Source organism: Symphodus melops (genome assembly GCF_947650265.1).
Source record: "Symphodus melops genome assembly, chromosome: 16".
Lineage (NCBI taxonomy): Eukaryota > Metazoa > Chordata > Actinopteri > Labriformes > Labridae > Symphodus > Symphodus melops.
In genome coordinates this window covers 13754664-13768594 of record NC_136706.1, presented here as the reverse complement: position 1 = coordinate 13768594, position 13931 = coordinate 13754664, and the positions used below count along the sequence as shown (strand labels likewise).

The 13931-nt window shown below is 42.9% G+C and overlaps 1 protein-coding gene across 1 annotated transcript in view; it reads right to left on the bottom strand.

The window, feature by feature from the left end:
* LOC306837479 (5-hydroxytryptamine receptor 4) overlaps window positions 1-13931 on the bottom strand; it is a 48415-nt gene that overhangs the window by 15112 nt on the left and 19372 nt on the right. The window lies entirely within an intron of this gene.

The window sequence follows — 13931 nt, the reverse complement described above, 5'->3', positions numbered from 1 at the left end:
CTGCTTCCTGCCTCTGACTCTGTGTTCTGCATTTCTGGGTTCTCGAACTCTTAGCCCTGCCTAACAGTAAGATCTGGCCCAGAGATGAACCCAGCAGACACAGACCCCCGAGAGCCCTCGGATTTTTTAGTTGTTCAGAATGCTCTATCGAGCCAGGGCAGTCTTTTGGGACAACATGAGCAGGTTTTAAGAGCTCTCTCTGAAAACAATGAAACTATGTTAAAACAGATCAGTCTTCTCACTAGTCAAGTGGCCACCCTCACAGATCACCTGACCCAGATGGTCATTACTCCACCAGTGCTGGCCACGCCCCCTCAGCCTCCACCTCCTGCTACAGTTAACCTGGATCCAAACCCTACTCATGTGGGTCGTGAGCCCTTCGTGCCTGCACCTGAACGTTATAATGGCAATCTCGGCTCATGCAGAGCCTTTTTGACTCAATGTTCTTTAGTGTTTGAACAACAGCCCCTCTCTTATGCCACCGATCGCTCCCGTATTGCTTATTTGATTAACTCCATGTCAGGAACTGCACGTGATTGGAGTTCAGCCGTGTGGGAAAGCCAGTCAGCAGTGTGTTTTTCGTACAAGGCCTTCATCACGGAGATGCAGAAGGTCTTCGATCATCCGGTCCGAGGAAAAGACACTGCTAAACGTCTGCTCTCCCTCGCAGTGTGGCTGAACTGTCAGTGGATTTTCGTACCCTGGCGGCAGTCAGTGGATGGAATGATGAGGCTCTGCAGGGGGTGTTTCAGAATGCCTTGAATGACATTGTTAAGGATGAACTTGTTTCCAGGGACGAACCAGAATCCCTTGACGAACTGATTTCGCTGGCTATTAAGATCAACAATCGACTCAGAGCGCCGTCGGGAGAGGGGTTCTAAACTCCAAAACATCACTTCTGCAATGCCTGGCCGCTCTAGAGCTCCCGAGCAACCCCAAACTCTAAGAGCCGAACCAGAGCCTATGCAGTTAGGTAGAGCCCAGTTAACACCTGAGGAGCGAACCCGTCGCCTTGCCTCCAAAGCCTGTCTCTATTGTGGCCAGTCTGGCCATTTCATTTCCACCTGCCCCACATGTCCAGTAAAAGAGGTGGCTCACCAGTAATGGGAGAGATCTTGGTGAGCCACACAGCTAGTTTATCTCCCTACCGTATTCAGCTCAGTGCCTCCCTCCTGTGGCAATCACAGTCATTATCCCTTTCTGCACTTGTTGATTCAAGAGCTGATGAGAGTTTCATTGATCGTTCGATAGTCCAACAAATGGCAATAGAGACCAGGGCTTTAGACACCTCCATAGGTGCTAAAGCTTTAAACGGTTTATTGCTAGCTAAGGTGACCCACCAGACTGTACCCATTATGCTCAGGTTATCTGGAAATCACCAAGAGAGAATCCAATTACACATCATGGACTGTCCTCAAACCCCTCTGGTTCTCGGAATTCCCTGGCTTAAATTGCACAATCCTCAGATAGATTGGTCTAAAGGGAGTATCACCTGGAGCACTTTTTGTCATACTAATTGTCTGCACTCTGCCCTTGTCCCAGCCTTCACCGAACCCCGGATCCTGCCTAAGCCTCCTGACCTTTCTGGAGTTCCTGAAGAGTTTCATGACCTTGCACCAGTCTTCAGTAAACATAATGCACCTTCTCTACCACCACATCGTCCGTACGACTGTGCTATTGACCTACAACCTGGAGCCCCTCTCCCCAACAGCCGTCTTTTCCACCTCTCCCGACCGGAACATGAGGCCATGGAAAAGTATATTCAGGATTCCCTCGCTTCAGGAATCATTCGTCCATCTTCCTCTCCGGTGGGTGCTGGTTTTTTCTTTGTGGGTAAAAAAGATGGAACCCTTAGACCTTGTATAGACTTTCGTGGGCTAAACAATATAACTGTTAAAAACAAATACCCATTGCCCTTAATCAGTTCTGCTTTCTCCACTCTCCATGGAGCCACTGTTTTTACCAAATTGGACCTGCGCAATGCTTATCATTTGGTTCGCATCCGGGAGGGTGATGAGTGGAAGACAGGATTCAACACTCAGCTGGGGCATTTTGAGTACCTGGTAATGCCTTTTGGTTTGACCAATGCCCCAGCTGTGTTTCAGGCCCTCATGAACAATGTCCTTCGAGATATTCTATACAGGTTTGTTTTCGTGTATTTAGACGACATCCTGATATTCTCCAAGACACCCTCTGAGCACAAGCAGCATGTACGGTTGGTCCTTCAGCGTCTACTGGAGAACAAGTTGTTTGTTAAGGCAGAGAAATGTCAATTTAATGTCCCTAAAATCTCCTTTCTTGGCTACATTGTTGCACAGGGAGAGGTGCAAATGGATCAGGCAAAGGTTTCTGCAGTGACTGAATGGCCAACACCCACCAACCGCAAATTGCTGCAACGATTCCTGGGGTTTGCCAACTTCTACAGGAGGTTCATTAAGAATTACAGTCGCCTCGTTGCTCCTCTTACTGCTCTCACCTCAACACTGCTCCCCTTCTGTTGGACCTCTGAGGCTGAAACGGCATTCAAAGAACTCAAGCGTTGTTTTGCCACTGCTCCCATTTTGGTTCAGCCTGACCCTGCCCGGCAATTTATTGTAGAAGTGGATGCCTGAGATATTGGAGTAGGAGCAGTGTTATCACAAAGAGCTGCTACAGATAATAAGATTCACCCATGTGCTTTTTTCCCCCGTAGATTATCGCCATTGGCTGGAAAGGGCAGAACAACAGTTTGTGGTATGGACAGATCACAAAAATCTTTCATACATTCAATCAGCAAAACGTTTGAACTCCAGACAAGCGAGATGGAAATTGTATTTTGGCAGATTTAACTTTACACTAACCTACCGCCCAGGTTCCCGCAACACTAAGCCTGATGCATTTTCAAGTCAATTCTTGGAGGAGCCCAGTTCTGACCCGAACCTATACTGCCACCAACCTGTGTGGTAGCGGCTGTTACCTGGGAGATTGAGTCCTTGGTTAAGCAGGCTCAGAACAACCAAGCAAACCCTGGTAATGGTCCCCCTAACCGTCTTCATGTCCCTGATGCTGTCCGTTCTCATGTGGGCTCACGCCTCCCGTCTAACTTGCCATCCCGGCATGATCCGGACTCTAGCCTTTCTTCGTCGTCGGTTCTGGTGGCCTACCATGGATGCGGATACCCGTTCGTTCATCTCTGCCTGCTCCATCTGTGCTCAAAACAAGACATCCAACAAACCAAGCTCTGGTCTCCTTCGTCCTTTACCCATTCCCAGCCGTCCATGGTCACACATTGCTCTGGACTTCGTTACTGGTCTCCCCCCTTCAGATGGTAAAACTGTCATTCTCAATATTATCGATCGTTTTTCTAAAACAGCTCATTTTCTAGCCCTGCCTAAACTTCTGTCAGCTAGGGAGACTGCTGACCTTCTGGTTAAGCATGTTTTCTGTCAACATGGCCTGCCCACTGACATTGTCTCTGACAGGGGACCCCAGTTTACCTCCCAAGTCTGGAAGGCTTTCTGTTCTGCCCTGGGAGCCACCACCAGCCTTTCTTCTGGGTACCATCCTCAAACAAATGGTCAAACAGAAAGGACTAATCAAGAATTGGAGGCTGCACTTCGCTGTGTCACCTCCTCCAATCCATCCTCCTGGAACTCTCTACTCCCTTGGGTAGAGTATGCCCTCAACACCCTGCCTAACGCCTCCTCTGGTATGTCACCCTTCCTTTGTTCTCTCGGCTACCAACCTCCCTTATTTCCTGCACAGGAGCAAGAGTTGGCGGTCCCCTCTATTCAAGCCCATATGTGGCGATGTTTTAAAGTTTGGAGACAAGCCAGGACCTCTCTGCTCTGTTCATCCACAAGAATGAAGGAACAGGCTAATCGCCGCCGGACTCCAGCTCCCAGCTACACCCCAGGGCAGAAGGTATGGCTCAACGCTAAAAATCTCCCTCTCAAAGTGGTATCACGGAAGTTGTCACCCAGGTTTATTGGCCCCTTTGAGATTGAGTCTGTTATCAACCCTTGTGCAGTTCGCCTCAAGCTTCCTGCCTCCTTTCGCATTCACCCTACGTTTCATGTCTCCCAAGTCAAACCTGTTTCCTCTAGCCCTCTTTGCCCTCCCATTCCTCCTCCTCCCAGGTTGGTGGATGACCAGCCTGTCTACACAGTTAGATGACTACTAAATGTACGCAGGCGGGGCCGTGGTCTACAGTATTTGGTGGATTGGGAGGGGTACGGCCCAGAAGAGCGCAGTTGGATCCCACGCCGCCAAATCTTGGACTCGTCTACGGTGCGGGACTTTCATCGGACTCATCCTGACAAACCAGGAGGTGCGCCAAGAGGCGCATGTAGCAGGGGGGGTACTGTCATGACCACTGCTTAATCCTGGCCTGCAGTGTGTGTGTTCTTGATTGCAGGAGTGGACTCAGGTGTGGAGGAGTTGGGCTGCAGCTGCTCTTCATCTTCAATCAACTCTGCTACAAATACTGGGCTTCAACTCCACCACTCTGCCAGATCTTAGACTCTGTTTACGCAGTCAGTCTTGTTCTAGTTGCTTATTAGAAAATCGGTTTCCTATTGTTGTGTACATTCCAAACCTTGTTCTCCTTCGTTGACAGTTTCCTGGCACTCAACTCCTGCCTCCATCCCACTCCTGCATCTATCTGGATTCCTCAGTCAACTCTTCACCCCAGCAAACCCAAACGCACCAGCTCGACTCGGCCCTTGACCCTCCCCTGAACTTCAGGATCTTCAAAGAGTCCTGTTGGTCATTAAACTTCCTTTTGCACCTGCTTCCTGCCTCTGACTCTGTGTTCTGCATTTCTGGGTTCTCGAACTCCTAGCCCTGCCTAACACTTATCAATCTGTGACTATGTATCCGAAATACTTAATCTCCATATCAAACAACTAAGTAAATAATAAAGCTCTTGTTTCAAGGCTGGAGCTCAGTTTGAGTTTGAAGCCATTGAAATTACATGCGGAAGGTCTCCCAGGCACAAAATCCTTTTTAAATAACAAAAAACTAAGCTGGCCTTTTGTCCTTTACACAAAAAGACATCCTTAATTTAATTTCAGAGAGCTGATTAGGCCAGGTGGGTCCTTTCTACGGACCAATTTGTCACCAAGGAAACTATATTTCTATAACACGGGGGAGCAGAGCGAGAGACGGATGGAGGGAATGATGGACCGATGAGTTTCATTTAGTGTCACAGATGAGTTGACCAAACCACGTCCATCATGAGGATTGAGATACCTGAGAACAGCTGACAACAGTCAGTTCGTCCAACTTTTACTGTCCTATTTTTTTTCTATATCCTTTTCTTCCCTCCAATTACACATTATAAAACCAGCAATTTGCCCTGTTTAAAAAGGCAGGAAAACCCTGCTGAGCAAATGGCCAGTTCAGACCTACTGAACATCATTTCCCACTTTTCTCTTCTCACAATGATTTTTATCATTATTTACCCTTACCACATGACTGGAAAAAAGCTTCGCACAGAAAAGAAAAACAGTTAAAGTTCTTCATTTAATAGTCAAAAACCCTTTGTAAAGAGGGAGAAGGAAAACACGACAAGAGAAGAAGCATAAGCATGATTATTGAGAAAAAAAGAACACTATGAGAAAAAAAAGAAACAGAAGGCAGCAGTAGCGGTGTGGACCAAATATGGAAATTTGTCTGGTAGCTGGAAAGGTGCCAGACCCCTTCCTGAGCACTGTTGGGTGCCCTTGAGCAAGGCACCAATGTAGATTAATGTAGTTGTTGCTCAGTCTATAAGTGTATTATTTCTGCTGTTTTAAAGACCCATGTGAGGACATTTCGGCTGGTTCAGAAACAGAGATTGCCACTTTATGAACTACATTAAGTCATTAGACTGTAACACGATTGATCCATTCTATACGGTTATTTTTAAAACCTCTAACTGGTGCCATTTGGTAAGTGTCAGGAGGCAGTTAAACACACGCTGCCATAACAGCCTTTGTTTACAATATTCATGTTTGGATTGACAGCATGTGACACTGGTGGACTCAGTGGGGTTCGAAGAGAAAAAAAACGAAGTGAAAGAGCTCTCTTGGATGCCCCTGTGTAAGATATCACATGATAAAGTGCCCTCCAGTTGACCAAACTATTTTACTCTGAATGTATGATGTACTTTATATGCACTTGTTCCCCACAGCACACTGGAGAGCAAGGGCCCTCTTTATTTTTTGCCACTGCCCCTCCAAAAACATCCCCAGTCTGCCAGTGGTGAGTGATGTGTTTGATGTTTAAAAGGAAGCCAGACAAGACTTTTCATTGGAAAACAACTGCATTCATGAGAGGATCAGCAAAAAGACACGAGGCTGAACAAAAAAAAATCACAGAGACTGTGTTGAGTCAACTTTTCAATTTGCCTCCATAAAAGAATGTTGTCTCTGGCTTGTAAAGTTTCAACAGACTGCTTTAAAAAAAAAAAAAAATTATGGGGACAATCAGATAGCAGATAAAGCAAATACACTGTTGATATATTTTGTCCAGAGTTTGTCAAACTAATTCATCACAGACTGTGCAGAAACAGCTTTGTACGGCAGGCACATATTCATAACTTCTTGCAACGTGCATATACAGGCAATCGAAAAATCCAATCGAATCTAACAAACTTTGTAAGAGTGACTGGTGATCATCCATAATCAAACCTTATTTTTTATCCCCAAAATCCAAATAATGACAATGCATTTTGTAATAAATTCTGATAAACTACCAAAGCTTAAGATTCAAGAAAAGGCAACCCAAGGTATTATATAGTTGTGTGCTCAGGGACCTGGTTTACTTTTAACATGATCAAAGTCTTGATTTGAATGCAGATTGAAAAAGTGCCAAGCTTTAAATTAAGGAAATAAAACAAAAATAACTGAATCAACCCTGGGTCATGCTTCTCGTGTTGTTCCTTCATGATGTTGACAACAGGCAGTTTAAACGATGAGAAATGTCAAGCTCGATGCAGCAGAGGTTAACATTTCCTGACTTTTGTATACTTGTTGGGTAAAGCTCTATGGAGTCTATACTGTATGTCCCGTGAGGCAGCTTGACACAATTCATCAGTTCATGTGCAGTTGAAAAACCTTGGGGAAGGGCTGTCAGACTTGAGGACGATGCGGTGGAAATGCACCGCAATAAAAAAATACATGTCAGACTTTTTGAAGTGGCTGAAGAACATGTTAATTTGAGGTCACATCTGCAGTTATCCATAGCTTAGCTTGTGTGTAGGAACTCCAGTCAACTCCTCTAAACAGGGGGCCAACTTGACTGTTATCTGCCGCCCCTTTATTGTGAAGCGAGTCTGAGTGAGCTCATGTGAGAATGCAGCAAGATGTTATCCACAGAACTCACCTCGATATGCTGTGACAAGAGTCAGTGCATAAACTGTATGCATGTGACTGCTACGATCTCCATGCACTTAATTAAACCGCTGCTGATTAAGGGTTGAACATGGCCCTCGTCTGCAGAGACAGGAGCCTGGCTTCTATGTCAGCACGACCGGTTTCTTAAAAGACTGGAAAAAACGTACTATTAACAATACCTCATAGAACCCAAATTCAAAAATACTGCACCACGCTGTCCCTTTTAACACTGCAATCAGAAGTGCATTTACTGCCAAACAACAAAATTAGACTAGTCAATGATCTTATATGTACATGTCTTTAAAAAAATAGTGGGATCCTTCTTTAGTATATCTCAACAAGAATTGAAATTAAAACCATCTTTCTTTCATTATCTGAGTTTTTCACACCCTCTTACCTCATATGTTGTATGCCTCGCTATGACTCCCTAATGCCCTTACATGGACTTGAATATTTTAAGTTATCTTAACAACAACAACAGAAAAATTTAGAAATTTAACGCAACGTTGAGCGCAGCGCCAGAGTTTTAGGCGCCTGTATTCCCACATGACCCTCACTCTAGTGGGATTTTAAATTTGGCTGTTGTTAGGTCGACAAACCTTGTTAAAATTGCTTAACAATCACGTTGATTGTTCAGGCTTATTACATTGTCAGGCTTTTCCACTTCATTTTGATGTTCAACAGGACTCGGGATCTTCATAGGGCAGAAGGTGAACTCAAGACGGATCACTGAGCCTGATTTACTACAACAGGAAGAGTTTGACATGAAGAGATGTAGCATGTTATTTATCCCATCACTCACTTGATACTTTTCAAGGACAAGGATTCCTGACAGCACATTGGCTCCCAGAAATGAATTAACTACGCAACAGTTTAAATCTAGATGTTTTTCTTTGATATGCACCATGATCAGCTCAGGTAATCTGCCATCTGCCATCGTCTACTTTGAACAAACTCAGCATTGCACCAAACTCTTATCTTGCACCTTTCACTCTTGTTTGACTCACTCCCAAACTTTATTTCTGAGTTCAAGCTCACACTTTCAGCCCACACTGTTTTTAGGTAGTGATGTCAGCTGCTCTGAAGGAGGGGAGGTGACAGCGAGAGAATCACTGATTAACCACAGAGGACCAAAGACATGAGATTAAACATCAATAAATTTATACTACTGTAGATAAAAACAACATGCAGCGCTAACAGCCCCAGCATGCTTAAAAAATAAATAAATAAAAAATAGAAATTCTCACAGCATTCATTGTGCTGCTTTTTGTCTAACACTGTGAGCCAATAAAAATATAGTAACCTTACTCAAAGCATTAATATGAGCTCTGTAATAAATTGCAATGTTTAAAATGAAAAAAGCAAAGTACAAATTACAAAGGACTACATTTTTTTACCCACAAGATATACATTTGTATAGTCTTGTAAGAAGATAAAGCCAGCAGACTACTAAATAATCATTTAAGACTGTAAACAGGCAGCTTGACAAAGTAGAGCTACCAGCATTAGTAAAGCTCTGTAGGTGTCAAATAAATGCCTAGTCTACTTATTCTCAAAATGAAAAGGCATCTCTGTTCATGTCTTTCGATTTAAGAATAAGGCAAAGTCCAATTAAAACATTAAAGGGGCTATATGTAACTTTCAAAAATACTGCGTTTGAGGCGAAACTGCATGGCCGTCAGGCAAACTACCTAACGGCCAAATTATTAATATGTAGCTACAAAGGACACATTAACATGTATAAATGTTTTTTTTATCGCCCTATAATAAGTTAATGTTCAACTGATGTGAAAAAGAAGATGTTCACTGTCTAGCTCCAGGAAGTGTCATTTTATTGTCAACCTCCTCACTCCTCTCTGCTTACAGAAGTCAATAGAAACAACAAACTCGTCACACACTCCAGTCCTTTACCTGCACCTACACCTAGGAGTTCTCACTGGCGGACAAACTCATCACAAACTGTAGAGGCGGCTGTGGATCAGTGGGTAGAGTTGTCGGCTCTCAAACCGGAAAGTTGATGCGAGCAACATGTCCAATATGTCCTTGGGCAAGACACTTAACCCCGAATTGCGGGACACTGCTCCTGGGGTCGACCGCTTGGAGTGTGAATTGCCCCACGGGGAGTTTTAAAAATAAATAAATAAAAAACTCTGCTCTCAGGCCGTGTATAGAGAATGAGACCAGTCTACCTCCTCTGGAAACATTATGCTGGTTAACATCCAGTGTTTCAGAGACTATGTCAATGATCGTTTGTGTATGTACGAGCGCGTTTGACAAGCAACCCGGAGGTTTCTGGGATGTTCGCCTGACGGCCATGTCATATTACTACAAATGTAGTTGAAAGTTACATATAGCACCTTAGATATACCCCTGAAGTCTCTACAACAACTTGCCAAATGTAATGATATACTTGATAAGCATGCAGCCTTGTTCTGTCAACAGCACTATATCTCTTTTCATGACCAAGTTGTTCCTTTTAGGTGAACATTTTGCTTGTATACAGTGTGTGTAGTTCCTCTGGAAAATCAAGGAAGACAAACAAACTGTGTGATATTTTAGGGGACTTAATTTGACTTTCTTAGGGAAGTAGTTTCTGGAGTTGTTACTTAGAATTGAAGTGCAGAGCCTAAAGTCTATCAGCTTCCTGCAACAACAGCCCAGGAGAAAGGAATAAAATCATGTGTATTCTGACTGAAACTATATCTCACCTAATGCCATTAGTGGGTAGTCCCTTGACCAGTGGTTCCCGAAGTGGGGGACACCAAAAACATTTTAAAAAGGAAAATGGCTTGGAATAGCATATTTTACCCATTCATTGTTAAAATATATACAACAATATGTTTGGGCTATTGTGTGGTGGTGGTCTAATGCCAGTGTTTGGAGAGGGTTGATCATGTGCGTGGCTGTCAGATGTTTTCAGCACCTAAAGGGACAATGGGGGTCCCCAGTCTCTAGCACCGTTATATTAGGGGTTGCAGGCTGAAAAGTTAGGGAACCCCTGCCCGAGCCAATGTGCAAGACCTTTTCTACTCACATTTCAAAGTTCTGCTTGAACTGAATGAAACTACAGAGCAATCGAACTGAAAACGGTTGCATGGATAATTGTACAAGATGTCTGACTAATATTTGTTTAATACAACTTGTAAAGTATGATCTAATGCGGCGGTTCCCAACCCCCGGGCCGCGGTCCGGTACCGGTCCGTGAGTCATTTGCTACCGGGCCGCACAGAAAAAAATAATAATTTACATTATTTCCGTTTTATTTGTAATCCGAGTCTGAACACTGTTTTATTTTGAAAACCACCGGATTCTCTCGGTTACATCTGTCAATAATGATTCGCTCGTCTCGTCACGTGATACATTACCGCTAATTTTAAACCCACAAGCTAGCAAAATGAATAACAAACAGACGTCTTTGAAAAAATTCTTTGGGAAGGGGAAAAGGCCCAGTGAGGAGACAGAAGAAGAACCTTGGACCACAAAGAAAAAGAAACCTTCATTTAACAGGAAATATTAGGAGTCCTACATGAAATATGGATTTATCGCGACAGGTGATTCCCACGCATCAAGCCCGCTCTGCATAATATGCGGCGACCGGCTCTCCAATGAGGCAATGAAGCCTTCAAAACTCAGGGCTCTCATTGATTCAGGGTTATGGTGAGTTATATATTTTCATGGACTTTATTTTATTTTTGATTTGTTTGTGGAGTATCTTATTGTGAAGGCATGTTTAAGCGTTACCATAGTGACCTGAGAGCGTGGGGACAGAGAGGATGTTACTGATGTTATGTTGTTGGCGCATTTCATGAAACGCTGTTAATAAAGTTCCATAGGATTACACAGTGGATTCACGTTTATTATTATATTTTACAAAATAGCACATTTTTTGTGTTGATCGTATCATTTTATTGTGTTGTATTTTTCCGCCACACCTTAGAGGCCGGTCCGTGAAAATATTGTCTGACATTGAACCGGTCCGTGGCGCAAAAAAGGTTGGGGACCGCTGATCTAATGAGTATCCAAGAAATCGTATTTACTCAACAGCTTTCACTTGTTTCAGATTATAGTAAAGCTGTCTTCTCTACTTTCTCTACTAGTGGGCACAGGGTCTTTGTTATGACTCTAATCACAAACCAGTTTTACTATCCACTGCTGATGCGTGGAGTGTCTACATTGTGTGTTTCTCTGTCTGTGTTTGTCGATGGGAACACTGGAGAAAACGGCCTTAGGATTTTCATTGTGGGAATGTTCTTTCTGATGCTGTTTCTTTCCTGCGCACATTTTGTCGGAAAAGCAGGAATCTACAGTTAATCAACAACAAAGTAAGTTGCACAAATAACTAAGAAAGCAGATATCAATAAGATTAATTTCAAGATTTAAGAATTGTATAGCCATGCTGTTTCCTTGCAACAGGGTCTAGCACACAAAACCTGAGATTCCCCCCCCCCTTTTTTTTCAACAATGTGAAAACATTCTCATGATTTTTTCCAGAGAAAATTAAACATTTTATCAGGACTTGTCACTCTTTTTAAAGAGCACGCCACAGAAAAACACACGCACCATCCACCCACAGACTAACCCAAAAAAACTTTCCAAAGTTATTCTACAGGATTCCTCCACTACTTTTATCTTTCTGTTGGCTGCAATCTGATTGTCTGAGTCTGTTTTCTGTCCTGGACAGATTTTAAGAGGGGACATCAGATTGGACTTAACACTGTTTCTGTTTCCTCTTCTCTGTTTCCTGTACATACAAAAGGAGATCCTTAAAATATGCAAACAGGCACCAGAGAAACACATAGTCGATGCACACATTATTAAGAAAACTGCAAGTGCTGCAAAAAATACAGGCAAACATGCACTGGTTTTCACAAAGCACATGGGTAAGTACTAATACCCGTATGTAAGTTTCATTTGCACAGTATATGGAATGTCCAGTGTCAAAATCTCTCTAAAACTCTTGTTACCGTCCAAATTTTTATAAATAATTTGCGCACTTCGTGTGTTACTGTTTGAATGTTTGTCCACTTTATTTTTGAGTGTGCGTGTGTGAGAGAGCGATTGTAATGTGTATGCAGTTGCCTCTGCGTCAGTGAGGCACTTGTGTTAAAGTTAAACAGTGCAGACACAAGCAGGTCACCTCCTTTATCATCCCCACTTGACTGGGCTGAGAGCACAAACACAGATGTCAACTAAATGACAGCTTTCAGCTTCAACAGAAATCTTGCTATGCAAAACATTTGGACTGTTCAGTCTATATACTGGATGTGATCATTAACGATCTGTGAAAAGACACATTTGGATAAAGCGACCAGTCAAACCCCCCCCCCCCCCATTACTATTTCAGCAGGTTAGATGACACCAAGTGAAAATGTACTCCATAAGCTCCATGGAGAGATGTCATGTGATGACTCATAACTTAGATAGGGCATGAGCAATACGTAAGCGTAGCTTTCAGTTTTCACTGAATACTTTATAAGGGCAATAAATATAAAGATAATAAAGTTTATAGCCAATGTAAAAAATATTAAAAAAAACTACCGGACATCCTCTTTATATAATACTTACACAAGAGATAAAAACACATTACAAAAGAAAACTTTATGTGTGAGATCCTTCAAAGAACTATATAATCTGTAGCTGCAGTTCATGGAACGCATGGCTGTTAAGTTCACAAATCTTAAAACAACACAAAAGTCAACCCAAGTGATGGAAGTTGAGAAGAACAACAGAAAGTGGGGGCAGCGTGAGTCAGGGCAGCACAACAAACCTGTTGGCTTCTCTTATACGATTAAGATTATCAGTAAAGCTTTCCTTTCACGGTGGTCATCATGCTAGTTTCGTGGGATAGCATGTTAATATTAGGGAATAGCAGAGTACAACTGCTGTAAAGCTTATAGGAATGTCAATATTTAAGCAAATGATAATGCAATCATTCACCAAGCACTTGACAAATATTGATACACTAGGGGAAGTGTATAATAATCTTAAACCCCGATCATTGTAAAATAATCTTTTAAAATAACTCGCTTTCGCCTGCTCGGAATGATGTTGGAACCGCTCCGATCTCAATCAGAGATATTCAACATCAGAAAACGAGATGATGTAGTGGCGAGGAAACACCGGGAATCCAAAAATCAAAACATGTTTGCTCTCGAGAGGTTTTGCGAGATTTCCCGCCTGATTGGGGGATGTTTGCGAGTGAAATCGGTTTGTGTGTTGACACCACGCACTGTACAACCAAAACTGTAAAACCTCCTATTATTTATCACCATGTGTGGTCTCTAAGGTTTGGGAAATCAACCGACAATTTTAAAATCCTGCCGTGTGAATCAAGCATTAGGCAAGCACACATATTTAGAATGCAGAGAAAAATCTGTATGCAGAATTTTGAGTTATTTCAGTCCAGACAAAATCCAGCAAATAGACTCTGCCAATAAATGGGCTAAAATGTAAGCTAGGCCAGAATAGCTTGACTGGCATTTCTTTGAAAATGCAAACTATGATCTATATCTGAAAATATATTAACACAGCAAAACATAACAAAATATGATGCGATTAAAGTTGTAACATCAA